Raw genomic sequence first — 14,691 nt, forward strand, 5'->3', positions numbered from 1 at the left:
CAAAGCTCTCCCTAGTAATTTAGCTTATGATTTTTCACTATTACAATTGCTGAGCAAAACGACATGTGGGGGAAAAAAACTTTGAATTATGCATGCTCCAGTCCTGTATTATTCCAGATTTTACTGCACTGTGAAAAGGGCTTACCCTAATATCTGCACTGTACACAATATGAAGTAAATTACTTGAAAAGCAAACTGTAGTCCTAGTCATTCAGTGAACTATCTCTGTCACAGAATTAGGTATAGCACAGTTCCACTTGAACATAGCATATGTTGTTACCATACATTGGAAGTAGCATATGTTGTTACCATACATTGGAAGGATGGAAAATGGTCAGAGACGAACTGCTAATTTCATTGAATTTAAGGAGATAGGAGTGAGTGTGTCCATGGCAAAGATGTCACTGTACTCACTGAATATTAATTTACACTGTAACTCGAGAGACAGAATGTGAAGGACAGTGGGATTCCACTATTCCGAACTATCTCATTTACGGGTATAAACATGGTGATGGTATCACATTGCCTGAGCATTCAGTTACCTATGCTCATTATACTTAAACCCAAAGAATCTAAACCAGCAATTATTTTAGCAAAAAACTTATATAGAATATCACCAAAAATAACCAACTAGGAATAACATTTTGACACATACCAAAAGAAATAAATTAATACCCACATAAGAAAAGAAGTAAGTTAATAGAATGCAAAACATTTCTAATGCAAAACATTTCTTATGCAATTGACACCCAATATGTTTTCATACCATGTTGACTCTTTGAGATAAATGACTAACAAAAACTTCACTCTTGGATAGTCTCATAAAAGCCTCTACCCACATGAAGCCTACCACCCATCAACAGTACATCTAGTCCAACAGTTGACATTCCTTCCATACTAAAAGGTCTCTCCCTTACAGTCTGGTCACACACAGATGGTGCATCTGCAGTGATGAGGAATCCCTGGCATAGTATAATGAAGGCCATACTAAGGTCTTCACCAAGAGGCACTCTCCACCCAACATAGATCAGAAATAAATCTCCCTCACCATATTCCATCCAGTCCCTCTTTCTCCACCATTTCCATTAACCAGCTGTAGAGGAACACTCCTCTAATTACCCAACATAACCCCACACTAGAAAAATTTAAACAAACCCTCATACATGGCTTCACCTACCTTTAACACCACCTTAAAATAAGGAATACCCATCCCAAACGCCTTCTCAAATTTCCAAAAAATGGTATTCCACTGTCCACACAATCTATGACACACACAACTGTCCGCCCAAGGTGCCACCAGGCCCCAAATGTGAGCAACTTTTGTTATTTAAATTTTACAAAGAAGTCGCCTTTTTGTCCACCGCCTGTTCCCTGATATGACAATGATTGACTGGTTCATTCTGAAATAGGCCAAATCATCTTCAGCAAAGCTGCCCTGCCAATCAAATCACAACACAGGACTGACTCTTGAAACTGAGGGCTCTCGGAGCTGTAGCCAAAAAAACATCATGCTCTCCTATCCTGGGCCACCGCTTGGAGCGGATGCTAAGAGGCGTAATTTCTTCACCTCTGCATTTCCCTTTTCATTTGAGATGGCTACTGAATTTGCCTTCTCTTGTCCCCTTGGCAATCCTCACCACATAATCTTCATGAGCAAACATTTTTCCTGACACACTGAAAAACGCTGTTGTCAAGCCCCTCCATACAAAAGGTTTAGGGGAGACCTCAATAACTACTGACCTGTTCCACTGCTGACAAAATTTTCCAAAACTTTTGAGAAGGTGATGAGTTTATAACAGAATCTCACCTGAGCAACAATAATATGCTCTGTTAATCACAGTTTGGATTTCAGAAGAGTTGTTCTACTGAGTATCCATTTACATGCTCACTCAACAAATTTTACAAGCATTAAATAACAAAAGAGTGCCACTGATACTTTCTGTGAGCTATATAAGGCATACGACTAAGTGAGTCAAAATGTTCTCCTAGATAAACACAGGTTTTATGGGACACATAATGTAGCAAATCAATGGATAATATCGTATCTAACCAAAAGAATGCAGAACACGTTATACTTTTTTCAACCATAGTTGTCTGTGGTCATTATTCTGAGTGGGGGAGATATCATCTATGGGGGTTCCCAAGGCTTAACCTTAGGTCTGCTGTTGTTCCTCATACACACAAACTATGCTCCATCTAATAAACAACAAGCAGAATTAGTTCTTTTTCCAGAAGACACTAGTACAGCAATTATTCCTGGCACACATACAGAAATGGAAGAAATCATAAACAATGTTGTTAAAAGTATCATTTACAGCTTTTATGGATCACAACATATTCAGTTCTGTACATCTAGCAGTAGTACACCCATGGTAAGTTTGACACATGGGGAGGAAGTAATAAATTGGTGGAAATTCTACTGACGAAAATTTAAATTGGAAAAAAAGCACATTTTTAAACTCCACATTTGCACTTAGAATCATTGTAAATCTAGGGGAGAGGTAAATCAGTAGCTTGAAATATTTAGCACATTTTCATTAAATAATATTAAATGGAATGAGGATCTGGGTAACTCATCTTTAAGGAAGAAAGTCTTCTTTGGTCAACAACACGCTGTAAGAATAAAATGTGATGCTCACTCATAATAATCTTTTAGAGATCTGTTTAATGAGTTAGGCATTCCGATTACTGCTTCACAATATATTTTTTTCCTCATGAAGTCTGTTGTAAATAATCCACTGCAGTTAAAAAAGAACAATGATGTACACAGTTACAATACCAGTACTGATATCATAAAGACTGTCATTATTTACATGTGTACAAAGTGCATCTCATGCCTGCTTGTGTTATGAAAATCGGTGCACCCACTCGACAGTTGAAGTTGTCTTTAGCACATAAAGGGGTATACAACGCTGAAAAAAAAATTTTGATTACTTACCCACTAATATAAAAGGTCTGACTGACAGCACATTAAAATTTGAAAACAAACTGACCCCATCCTCTATAAGAATTTCTGTTATTCTAATGTGTAAAATGTCGTGAGTAGGAATTACTAACTCACACCTAGATATTTAATAACATATAAAACTTATAAATGGTCATCAAGTTGGCATATTTACAATTTAATGCGTGAATTGAATGTAAAATGACTCATTCCACATCATTACAATTTATTGTACAAATGATCCATGGAACAGGAAATTAACTAACAAGCAAAAGAACAGCCTGAAAGAACATTTTACATAAATGCCACCTCAGTTAGGCCACCTATAAAAGCAAAAATCGAAAAGAAACTAACACCTGTGTAAGGCAGATCGGGATATATTGTACCCCACATTCTACCTGAATTTGCAGTTTTGAAGAATAGAAACAACTTCCAGCAACTTCCGTAATGCACCACAAGATTCCTACAGGTGATGCTAGGTCTACAGCTCATAAACCATATCACACACACAGCCAGCAGTAGAGAAAAATATTTCAGATTTGTTAGCAGCAGGAATAATCCAACATCCTTAAAGTCACTGGGTGTCACCTACAGTGACTGTCCCCAAGAAAACTAGTAATGGAAAGAAGGCTTATCGCATTTGTGTAGACAAGAGAGCAGTCAATAAGGTCACGAAACTGGATACTTATCCCATTCCAAGGACTGATGACACTTTGGTTCATCTTGGCAAATGTAAATTCTTCACCAGCTTAGATATGCAGTCCAGCTACTATCAAATTCCTATAGCTATGAAATATTGGGAAAAGACAACCTCTGTTGTGCAATGTGGGCATTACAAATACTTTGGTCTCATGAATGCCCTTGCTACATTTCAGTGTTTTCACGATTTATTTTTACGGGGTTTAAAGCCGACCACGTGTCTGTATACCTGGATTACATAGCTGTCTTTTCAAGTATGATGAGAGAGCATGCAGTATGACTGAGAAATTTGCAAACTCATGTTAGTGATGCTAATCTAAATTTGTAATTAGAAAAGTGCATTCTGCAAGATCGCTATCACAAGGGCACTATTTAGATCATATAATCTCACCAGATGCTGGAAGACCAGACCACAATTAACTGACACACTCAACCATTTTCCTGTGCCAAAAAAATGTTGAAGAATTGCAATCATTCCTCGGATTAATAAACGTCTGTTGTCGTATCATGCAGACCTATGCAGTTACCGTGAAACCTATCTCAAAATTATTGAAGAAGTAACTCCTCGACAGTGGACTGCGAGAGCTCGTGTTAAAACCGAAAGAAAGCCTTAAAATTTCACCTGTCTCGGTTTATCTGGATTTCACAGTACCTTTTCTCCTATTGTGTAATGTGAATGACGTAACTATTGGCTCATTTTGGGTCAAATACAAGAAGGCAAAGAAAAACCAGTTAGTTACAAATCGTGTCAGCTGAATCGAGCTGAGCAGTACTATAGCACTACAGAAAAGGAACTTCTGGCACTTGTTTATTGGCACTCATTACTTTCAGTGTTAGCTTTATGGACGACAATTCACAGTAATTACATATCAGGAGGCTTTACAATGGTTTTTGAGTTTAAATGAATTCAGCAGCAAACTTGTTAGATGTGCCTTAAAACTTAGTGAATATGACTACAATCTACAAGGTCAAACACAAGCCTGGCAAGTTAAATCAGAATGTGGACATCTCGAGCAGACAAATTAAGATCCTGCAAGTAGACGATGTGCTTAATGAGGAATTAAAAACAAATTTAGTGTTGACCGTAAGACGTGTGTTTCCTTGTCAGATTGTACTACAAGAGATAACATTTTATACAACAAAAACACTTCTTGGAGAATGGATAGTATTTCCAAAGACTATGCACAAGTGTGCACTGCACCAATGCCACAGTAGCACACAGGCATGCCCCAACAGAAAAAGTGCTTCACATGTGCGTGACGAAAAATTAGTTCAAAACGGTCTTCCTTGCACTAACAGAGCACAAGGACGAAGACCAAATATATCTCTTCAAATTTTACCTGAGGCAGCAGGACCTTTTCAAATCACAGCACTTGATATTGTGGAACATTTTCTCATGACAGCATGGACTGGCTTGCATGCCTCAACAATCCATACAGCTGTACTGCAGTTGCAACCACAATCGAGAGGTATCTGTTGGGAGGCCGGACAAATGTGTGGTTCCTGAAGGAGGTCATGCAGCCTTTCAGTAACTGCATGGGCAACAATCCGGATGGTTGATCATCTAGTCTTGTAATATCAACCAACATGGCCTTGCTGTGGTGGTATTGTGAACAGTTGAAAGCAAGGGCAAACTACAGCTCTTAACTTCTCCTGAGGGCTTGCAGCTTGACAGTACAGGTAAGTCACGGATGGTATCCTCTCGGGTAAAATATTCCTGAGGTAAAATAGTCCCCAATTCAGATCTCTGGTTGGGGGTACTCCAGAAGATGTCATCATTAGGAAAAACAAACAAATGAACCTGGCATTCTATTGGTTGAAGTGTGTAATGTTTGACACCTTAACCCTCTAGTCATGTGCGACAAGGACGTGTATGTTCAGTTCGTTCCGGACCATTTTGCAGTGCCTGCAATCATCATGTCAGACATAATTCTTGATGTGTTTGAACATCAGAATTTGCAATTTTCCTACTGATTATTTTTCTGTTGCTCTGGGAAATCATAGACTATTTTCCACCATCAATTTTTTTCTGTTGCTCTGGAAAATAGGAAATCAACATTTTTCTGTCCGAAACATTGAGAGATGCCTTTTTTGCATTCTCGGTCTCGCTCACATACTTACATATATACCTTCCCCAGGCAACAATTCTGCCCACATTCCAGAGCATGTGTATCGAACCTTAGTTTAAGATATTCAACACACAGAAATTTTATCAGTAAATTAATTCTACTTTTATAACATTGAACATTGCTATAATTCTATCCTTACAAATATTCTAATAATCAAATAATCCCAGCAATCAGTCATTTTGCCTTGACAGAGATACCTTACAGTAGCAAGATCATGTACTCTTCTTCTGTGCCAACAATAGGCCATGACCAGCTTTATACTCCTGCAGGATTCAGTAAGAGAGAACGAGTCGAGTATGAAGCGACAGAAGCGCCACAGCTCTCAGACCTGTCATACTCGCAGAACTACAGGGGGAATGCGGGAAGCACATAAGTATTTATATAACAGCGGAATCTTGATTTGTGAAGTATGCAATCCACAACACAAAACTCATACTCGCCCTACTTCTGATCTCTACTAAGCAGGAATAAAAATAGAGAGAACAATTTTAAGAATATAGAAGCATATACAACTAGGGTAAGGATAGATAGTTCCTACAGGAAAATTAAGGAGGCCTTTGGAGGGAAGAGAAGCAGCTGCATTAATATCGAGAGCTCAGACAGAAAACTAGTACTAAGCAAAGAAGTCAGCACTGAAAAGTGGAAGGAGAATATAAATGAGCTATACCTGGGAAATGAACTTGAAGGCAGTATTATAGAAAGGGAAGAGGATGTAGATGATGATGATGATGATGATGATGATGATGATATAGGAGGTATGATACTGCAAGATGAATTAGATGGAGCACTGAAAGACCTAAGTCGAAAAAGGATCTGGAGTACATAGCATTTTGTCAGAACTGCTGATATCCTTGGGAGAGCCGACCATGACAAAACTATTCCATCTGGTGTAACAGAGGTATAGGACAAGTGAAATATCCTCAGACTTCAAGAGGTATGTAATAATTCCAGTTCCAAAGAAAGCAGATACTTACAGTTGTGATTATTACAGAATTATCAGTTTAATGAGTCATGGCTGCAAAATGCTAACAAAAATTATCTACACACGAATAGAGAAATTAGTAGAAGCTGACCTCAGGGAAGATCAGTTTCCGTTCTGGAAAAATTTTGGAATACATGCGAGAATATTGAGCCTGTGACCAATCTTTGAAGGTAAGTTAGGAAAAGGCAAACCCTTTAGACTTGAGGATAGCTTTTGACAATACTAACTGGAATGCACTCTCATTCTGAAGGCAGCAGGTTTAAAATACGTGGAATGGAATGCTATTTACAACTCGTACAGAGACCAGACAGCAGTTATAAGAGTTCAGGAGCATGAAAGGGATGCAGTGGTTGAGAAGGGAGTGAGACCTGGTTTTAGGGGTCCCCAATGTTCGTCAGTCTATAAACTGAGCAGGCAGTAAAGGAAACCAAAGAAAAATTTAGAAGTGGAGTTAAAGTTCAGAGAGAAGAAATATAAACTTTGAAGTTTGCTGATTACACTGTAATTCTCTCAGAGACAGGAAAGGACTTAGAAGAGCAGTTCAGTGGGATGGACAGGATCTTGAAAGGAGGATATAAGATGAAAATCAACAAAAGCAAAACAAAGTTAATGGAACACAGTTGAATTAAATCAGGTGATGCTGAGGGAATTAGATTAGGAAATGAGAAACTTAAAGCAGAAGATGATATTTGCTATTTGGACATTAAAATAACTGATGAGGGCCAAAGTAGAGATGATATAACATTCAGACTGGCAACAGCAAGAAAAGCATTTCTGAAGAAGAGAAATTTGTTAACATCGAATACAGATTTAAGTGTTAGTAAGTCCTTTCTTAAGGTATTTGTCTGGAGTGTAGCCACGTATGGAAATGAAACATGAACAATAAACAGTTCATACAAGAAGAGAAAGGGAACTTCTGAAACGTGGTGCTACAGAAGAATGCTGAAGATTATAGTGCATTTAAAATTAGTGATACTTTTCATGTTTGGCTCACCAGAGGGGACATGACACCATTGCCCAGGTAACACCAATGGCAAGCTGGCTTTCCCTGCCACTCTGCTAACTGTTCGATTGGTAAAGTACCCCTGTTGCCATGCCAGGGATAAACAGTACCATGTGGTGTCATGCTTTAGACGCTTCTGCGTTCATTAGTTCTCTTTGTCAAGTGTTACTTTTTGTCGTTGAAGTGCTCTGCAGTGGTCAGGCGTTGTGAACGAGTGGTGTTGTGTTGGCGGTGCGTTGATGATAACAGTGCAGCATGTCTGAACACAAGATTCGCAGTAAGAGAGGTCGTCCAAGAACATGTTCACCGACTATGAAGATATCGAGCATTGGAAGGGAAATTCCAATCCATGGTCAAGGTCACAAATTTGTGCGCTATGTGTGCCCTTATTCTGAACTCGAGTGCAATAATGGCAGTCCGATTTTAGATGTTACAAAAGTCGTGGACAGAACAGCTGCTACACACAACATTCATTGATTTACAGTGATGAGAATTGGCAAGGAGGACGAAAGAAAGGAAGACCCGAGTGAAGAAGCAACACCGGGTCATTCTTTATTAGAAATGCCAGGCAAGAAAAGGTGTTGCTACAGTCGGGTAAAGAAGACGGATGCATTTCAGCAGGATGCAATTTGCAGATGTGTACGCTTATTATCAGCACAAGGAACACCCTACTTTAAATAAACTACTTTTCAGTCTCAAAGAAGCAGAGCTGTTCAATAGAGTAGGTCGTCACCTTGAAATTGTTTACATGAGCTTGGTTTCTGGCACGAAAAGTTTTCGTCTCAGATATTTATCATCGAGAGAAGTGGCATAGTGGCCTGGAGAGGCCGATATCTGCATTCAGTGAGGAACATTTCATTCGTAGACATTGCGTGGCAGGACGGGACATGGATTAATGCGTGGCGCATGTTGACAAGGGGTGGACAGATCACACAGCACGAGGAACAGTGAAAGCACCTACAGGCAAGAGTGACAGGATAATCGACCTCCAAGCTGGCTCTGCTCATAGCTTCATTCATTTATTCATTGCTATTCTGTTCCAGAAAGCAAGTAATTACCATGAGGAAATGAGTGCCATGGTTTTAATGGAGTGGTTTTCCAATGTTCTGCTGCAGAATATTCCTCCCAATGTAACAATAGTAATGGACAATGCGCCATACCATTCTGTTGTGGTAAAACTCTGACAATGCAGTGAAGGAAAGCACATATTTTGCTCAGGGTGCAAAGAAATGTTCCATCCGATAAAGTTGAACCTGGCATGAACAAGAAAGAGTCAATGGAACTTGTAGCGCTTTACAAGCCAAAAGCTCCACACTGTGAGGTCGATGAACCAGCTACCGATAAAGGGCAAAATGTCATCAGACTTCCTTCATATCATGCTCATTTAAATATGATCAAGAACATATGGGTCTAGGTGAAAGGTAATGTGGTAAAAAACAAAAAGTACTTTATGCTCAATGAGGTTGAAATGCTAAAGAAAGGAACCATTGCAAGTGTTACCCCGCAGGACTGGTTTCGAGTTGTTAGCCATATGAAGAAAGTAGTTGAGGAGACCTGGATTTGTAAAGGGCTGCTGGAGGAACAGATTGAAGAGATGATCATTTCTGTCAGAGCCAGCACCAGTTCCGAGGAAGAGGACAGCAATGGTTCTTCCACTGGGGTTGCACCATTTACACCATAACTGTGAGTATGTATGAAAGATCATTGATTTAACTGCTCTGTTCATTATCGTCATTTCTTTACACAAAAGAATGTTTGCCTGATGGCCACTAATCTTCACAACCTAAGGTAGGCGCCACCTCCTGATGCGATCGGCACACATTGTCAACTACGCTTCCCCCTGCGGAACTGTCTAAAGTCGCAACTTATTTTAAACACACTATAGATGGGTATGTCATGTACTAATGAGGAGGTACTAAATAGAACTTGAGAAGGAAGAAATTTCTGGGTCAACTTGACTAAAAGAAGGGATCTGTTGATAGGACACATTCTGATACATCAAGGAATTGTCAACTTAGTAAATCATAGAGGAAGACCAAGAGTTGATTACAGAAAACAGGATCAAATGGATGTGGGTTGCAGTAGTTACTCAGAGATGAAAAGGCTTGTCCAGGATCGAGTAGCTTGGAGAAACTGTTAAGGAAACAACATCCCTGGTGCTATCTAGTGGGCTTCTTGGAAATTTGTAGTGCAATGTAGCGCCACTAGATGTCATGAGCATTCACTTATTACTGGAGTACATGAAAAGGATTTGGAGCACTCAGCTGGCAGTACAGTGCAAGCAGAAGCACATTTGTCGTCAATATACACAATTTGTATTGCCTCCTTTTTACTTAGCCAAAGCAGCCTTGAAGCCACTATTAGACAGTGATTTTGAAATCAGCTGTGAAAGTGAATCTGACAATGGTTCATTACCTTGACCTAGAGCTTTGGCACAACAATCACCTTCTGCTGGCCAATCAATGACTTCAGACATACCCATGTCTTCAGGCACATAATTGTTTTCCGGCCTTTCAACAGTACCAATACCAGGAATATCTGACCACTCATCTGAAGCCAAAGAGGGCAACAAAGAAGAAACCACACCTCCACATATATAACAGAACTTCAAATTCAAGTGTGACGGTTTACACATACACTGACAGCGTTGCGCCGCATTCACCTTGACGGCGCCCGATTTCAGGTGACGGATGGTGTCTGGCCGGTGGCCAGTACCACTGCAGCGCAAGAAAACGCTCGAGTATAAGCTGTTCTGATTGCGACACAGCCACGAACTGTCCAGCGCAATTGTTTCTGGAGGTATTTATTATTACTGGTGGTATCAATCAGATTCGTAACTTTAGACAAGTGACGAAATGTGGCTTGAAAATAATAATAGTAATAATAATTACAGCTGGTCGCGAACACGCAACTACGAGTTTAGAATGCACGATAATTACCACTACACCATGGGCTCACACAACACGACAACATCTCAGAAGTAGACAACACTTCCTCCTGACTGACACTTTCACATCTTACAGCAGGGCCGGCCAGAAATTCTGCACGCGTGCGGTGCTCCTGCACATGTGCAACTTCCGGGTCACAGCCTGCATGCTGCAGCTGTCAGCGTTCATGTAGTGCATGTTATTACGCACAGATGTCGCTTCATCCACTTGCTGGGATACTCTGTACCGGCGCATTCTAGTGCTCTTTAAACTGCTTGCCAGCCAACCATGGGAAGGTATTTCGCGTATTAAACATTTAAAATACTGTCCCAGTCTACTCATTGAGACGTCTACTTTTATGTTAACAGTTTCACCCAGTAAGAAGACAAGTAATACAGTTAACAACCGTGGGTTTTTATTAAGGCAGTTTGACTGACGGCACGTAAATATGCGTAATGGTTTTGATGTAGTATTTAAGAAAGAGAGCACTTAACGACTTCCAATGAACGTTATTCATGATTTCAAATAACATTAAACTAATGCAAGGTTTCCTATAACTAATTCTCGGTGCCCTCAGTTACACCCACATAATTTGTCTCTCACTGACCTCTGAACAGAATGATAACCGCAGACCTCTCGATGATCATTTGATATTTCAATACCATTATTGCTGTATCTTTCATCAGTTCCATCTGAAATCTGCATAATAACCGACAATTAGATGAATGTTATGGTTTATCGACTTCAGCTGAGCGTAGCCATTCACACACTTAAAAAAAAAACCTAAATGTAAGTATCCATTGGAACTATTGGTTTAATGACTTGTTTTCCTGATAATAATGTAACATGGAGCAGAGTGAGGCAATAATACACAGTTAGTCAACAATAGTTTTTAATTATGAAAGGAATAAATCCAAGCACGTTTATCACTGGTCACGAGAAATGATAATAGTTAATATGGGGCACAAAAGCACGGCTCATTGACAGACACAAGCAGTTGCGAAGATTTTCATCACTTATGCTTCATCGAAACCTTGATTTATTCATTTTCATCACCGAGAAGAATATTTCACAAACATATGTCGACCCGAACATGGACATAACTCTCGCGGCTTTTTGGTGCAGGCGTGGAAATTCTTGTTGTGAAAAATTTTCGTAGAATTCTTTTGTACTTCGCACTGGACAGAACTTGTCCTTCAGTCTTGTATTGCACTGTAGGTCGATCAGTTCCATCTGTAGATTATTCGGAACATCTTCAACTGTCGATGAGAATGTCCGAGTAAAGAGGCGAATGACACGAGACAAACTCGTAACATCTGCAAATCGTGCTCGAAATTGTTCCTTAATTTTTACAATTCTTGAAATCTAGCACTTTCATGGACCAGTCCAAGAGTCGGGAAATGTGCAGTGTTTTCTGTCAATAGCTGGCTCTCCCAAAGCACAAGCTTCCTTTCAAAGGCATTTACTTTTTCCAACATGTCAGAAATTAAGTTATTTTCACCTTGCAAACTGACGTTCAGGCTGTTCATGTGAGACGTAATGTTCACGAGAAATGCAAGGTCTGATATCCAACAAGGGTCTTCCAACATAGGTTCACTTTTTCCCTTCTCATGTAAGAATGTTACAATGACCAAACGTAAACCAAAAAATATTTTCAGCATTTTACCTTGACTGAGCCAGCGTACTTCGGTATAGTAAGGTATGTCGCTGTACTCCGTTCCTAATTCCTCCAAGAACCGCTGAAACTGGCGATGCGTAAGCCCATGTGGCTCCAGATAGTTTACAGTACGCACAACTATTTGCATGACGTTTGCTAACATTACTGATTTTGCACAAAGTGCCTCTCGATGCAGAATGCAGTGAATTCCATACAACGTCTCGTCTGTGCGCCCTAGCTTTTTGCACATCCATGCTATGAGTCCTCTCTGATGGCCTTGCATTGATGGTGCTCCATCTGTGGTCACTGAGACTAACTGATTCCAGTCCATACCGATACCATCAATCGCTTACTCAACAGCTTGAATTAAGTCCGTACCTGTAGTAGTCCCTTTCAAAGGTACTAAGTCCAAAACGTCCCCTGTTACACAAAGTGCGTTATCGGCACCTCGTATGTATATCACCACCTGGGCTGTATCTGTAAGATCTGGTGCTTCATCGAGCGCAACAGAGAAAGCAACAAAGTCTTTAGCCTCATTTATTAGCTGCCTGTGCACATCGCAGGACATAGCACTAATATGTCTTGTCACTGTTTGTTTGGATAGACTGATTTCTTGAAACCTGCTAACGTTCGTGGGACACACTAGTTCTACAGCATCAATCAGACACCCTTTCACAAACTCCCCTTCGGAAAAGAGTTTCCCAGATTGTGCAATTCTTAATGCGATTTTAAAACTTGCTCGCAGTGAAGATTTAGTGTGGTTGTCATTCTGCAAAATTGAAAACTGTACATCGTACAGCGTACAGTAAAATAGGCATAAATGTAACACAAGAAACTGAGAGTTCAAGAAGTATCAGTTACTCTGAAGTACAGTAAAATCGAGTTGATGTGTCTCATCCATTTTCTTAAGGACATTTAATTTTGCTTGCTGTTCTTCACTGTTGAGTACACTACACTCATCTTTCTGATATGTATTGTAGTGTCTTTCAATTGAAAACTTATGCTGGCCGTCTATTATTCAGCGGCACAGCAAACACTGCGAGTTTTCACCAACGGCTACAAAAAAGAATTGCAGTTCCCGGTCAGTTTTAAACGACTGAGAACATAGATCTCCTGTCCTTTGCTTTTTCACAGTACCTGCCATTTCTCAGTAGCCTACTTCTCTGTTAAGGCCCTGTCTTACAGTGTTGCCAGATTGTGCAGGTGGCCTGACTTAGCGTTGTCAGGGGCGGTCGGTTTTATTGGCCACCTTAAGTGAACGACTCGGACTTAGTCGTCGTGGCGTCTGGCTGGCAGTCAGTTTTTATGTCTAAGACTGTACATTAGTACGTCCTACAGAAATGATTACCATTTGGACCATGTCAGCCTGTGGGTTCAAAGCCAACACCGATATCGTGGCGCAACACCACCTACTGGTAAAATGTGGCTGTGGCTCTCGTTTTCACTATAAACCGAAGGTAATGGATCAGGTGTGCAGGATACTTCACAGACGTACGTGCGAACCGTACCATCAAATCAGTCAAGTTGAAAGAGGGTGCATTATCGACATGAGAGTATGTGATGCATCCATCAAGAAAATTTCTGCTCGTGTGGGATGAAGTGTTTTGGCGGTGCAACGAGTGTGTGCAGAATGGTTCACGGAAGGCTATAGAAAATGATGAGATGTCAGGTCGCACAACCCAGACCAGCTCCCGAGAAGATCGACACCTCATTTGAATGGCGAATCCATCCTTCTCGGCTCTAGCACAACACTGGAACAGTGTAACACATTTGTACTATCAGGGACGACAGTTCGTCACCATTTATTATGGTATGGGTTACATGCACGCTGTGCACTTCTCCATCTGCCTTTGACAAATGTGCAGAAACATGCTAGATGGCAATGGTGTATGGAACAACACCACTGGGGACAGGAATGGCATCAGGTAGTGTTTTTGGACAAATCCAGGTTCTGTTCATTTGAAAATGATGGCCGCATTTTGATTTGCTGCATATTGGGGGGGTGGGGGGCAGCATCACATTGATTGCATTCGCATAAGATATACAGCACCAGCTCATGGCCTTATGGTGTGGAGCACTATTGGGTACAACCACAAATCACAGCTGATGCATGTCCAGGGTACTGTCACCAGTGTGACTTATGTGAATGACATCCTGTTACCCGTAGCCATACCCTTCCTGCACAACACCCCAGGTTCCATTTTTCAGCAAGTCAATGCACAGCCACATGTTGCTGCACAAACACGTGCCTTCTTGACGTTACAGAATGTCAGACTTGTTGCCAATCAAAAATGTGTAAGATATGGTGAAAAGGCAGATACAGTGCTGTGACCCAATGCCAACAACCACA

At 40.5% G+C, this 14,691-nt stretch overlaps 1 protein-coding gene across 3 annotated transcripts in view; it reads right to left on the reverse strand.

Moving 5' to 3' along the window:
- Positions 1-14,691, reverse strand: part of LOC124556793 (SRSF protein kinase 3) — a 383,958-nt gene that overhangs the window by 143,020 nt on the left and 226,247 nt on the right. The gene's annotated exons all lie outside the window — the stretch shown is intronic.

Source organism: Schistocerca americana, chromosome X, assembly GCF_021461395.2.
Source record: "Schistocerca americana isolate TAMUIC-IGC-003095 chromosome X, iqSchAmer2.1, whole genome shotgun sequence".
NCBI lineage: Eukaryota > Metazoa > Arthropoda > Insecta > Orthoptera > Acrididae > Schistocerca > Schistocerca americana.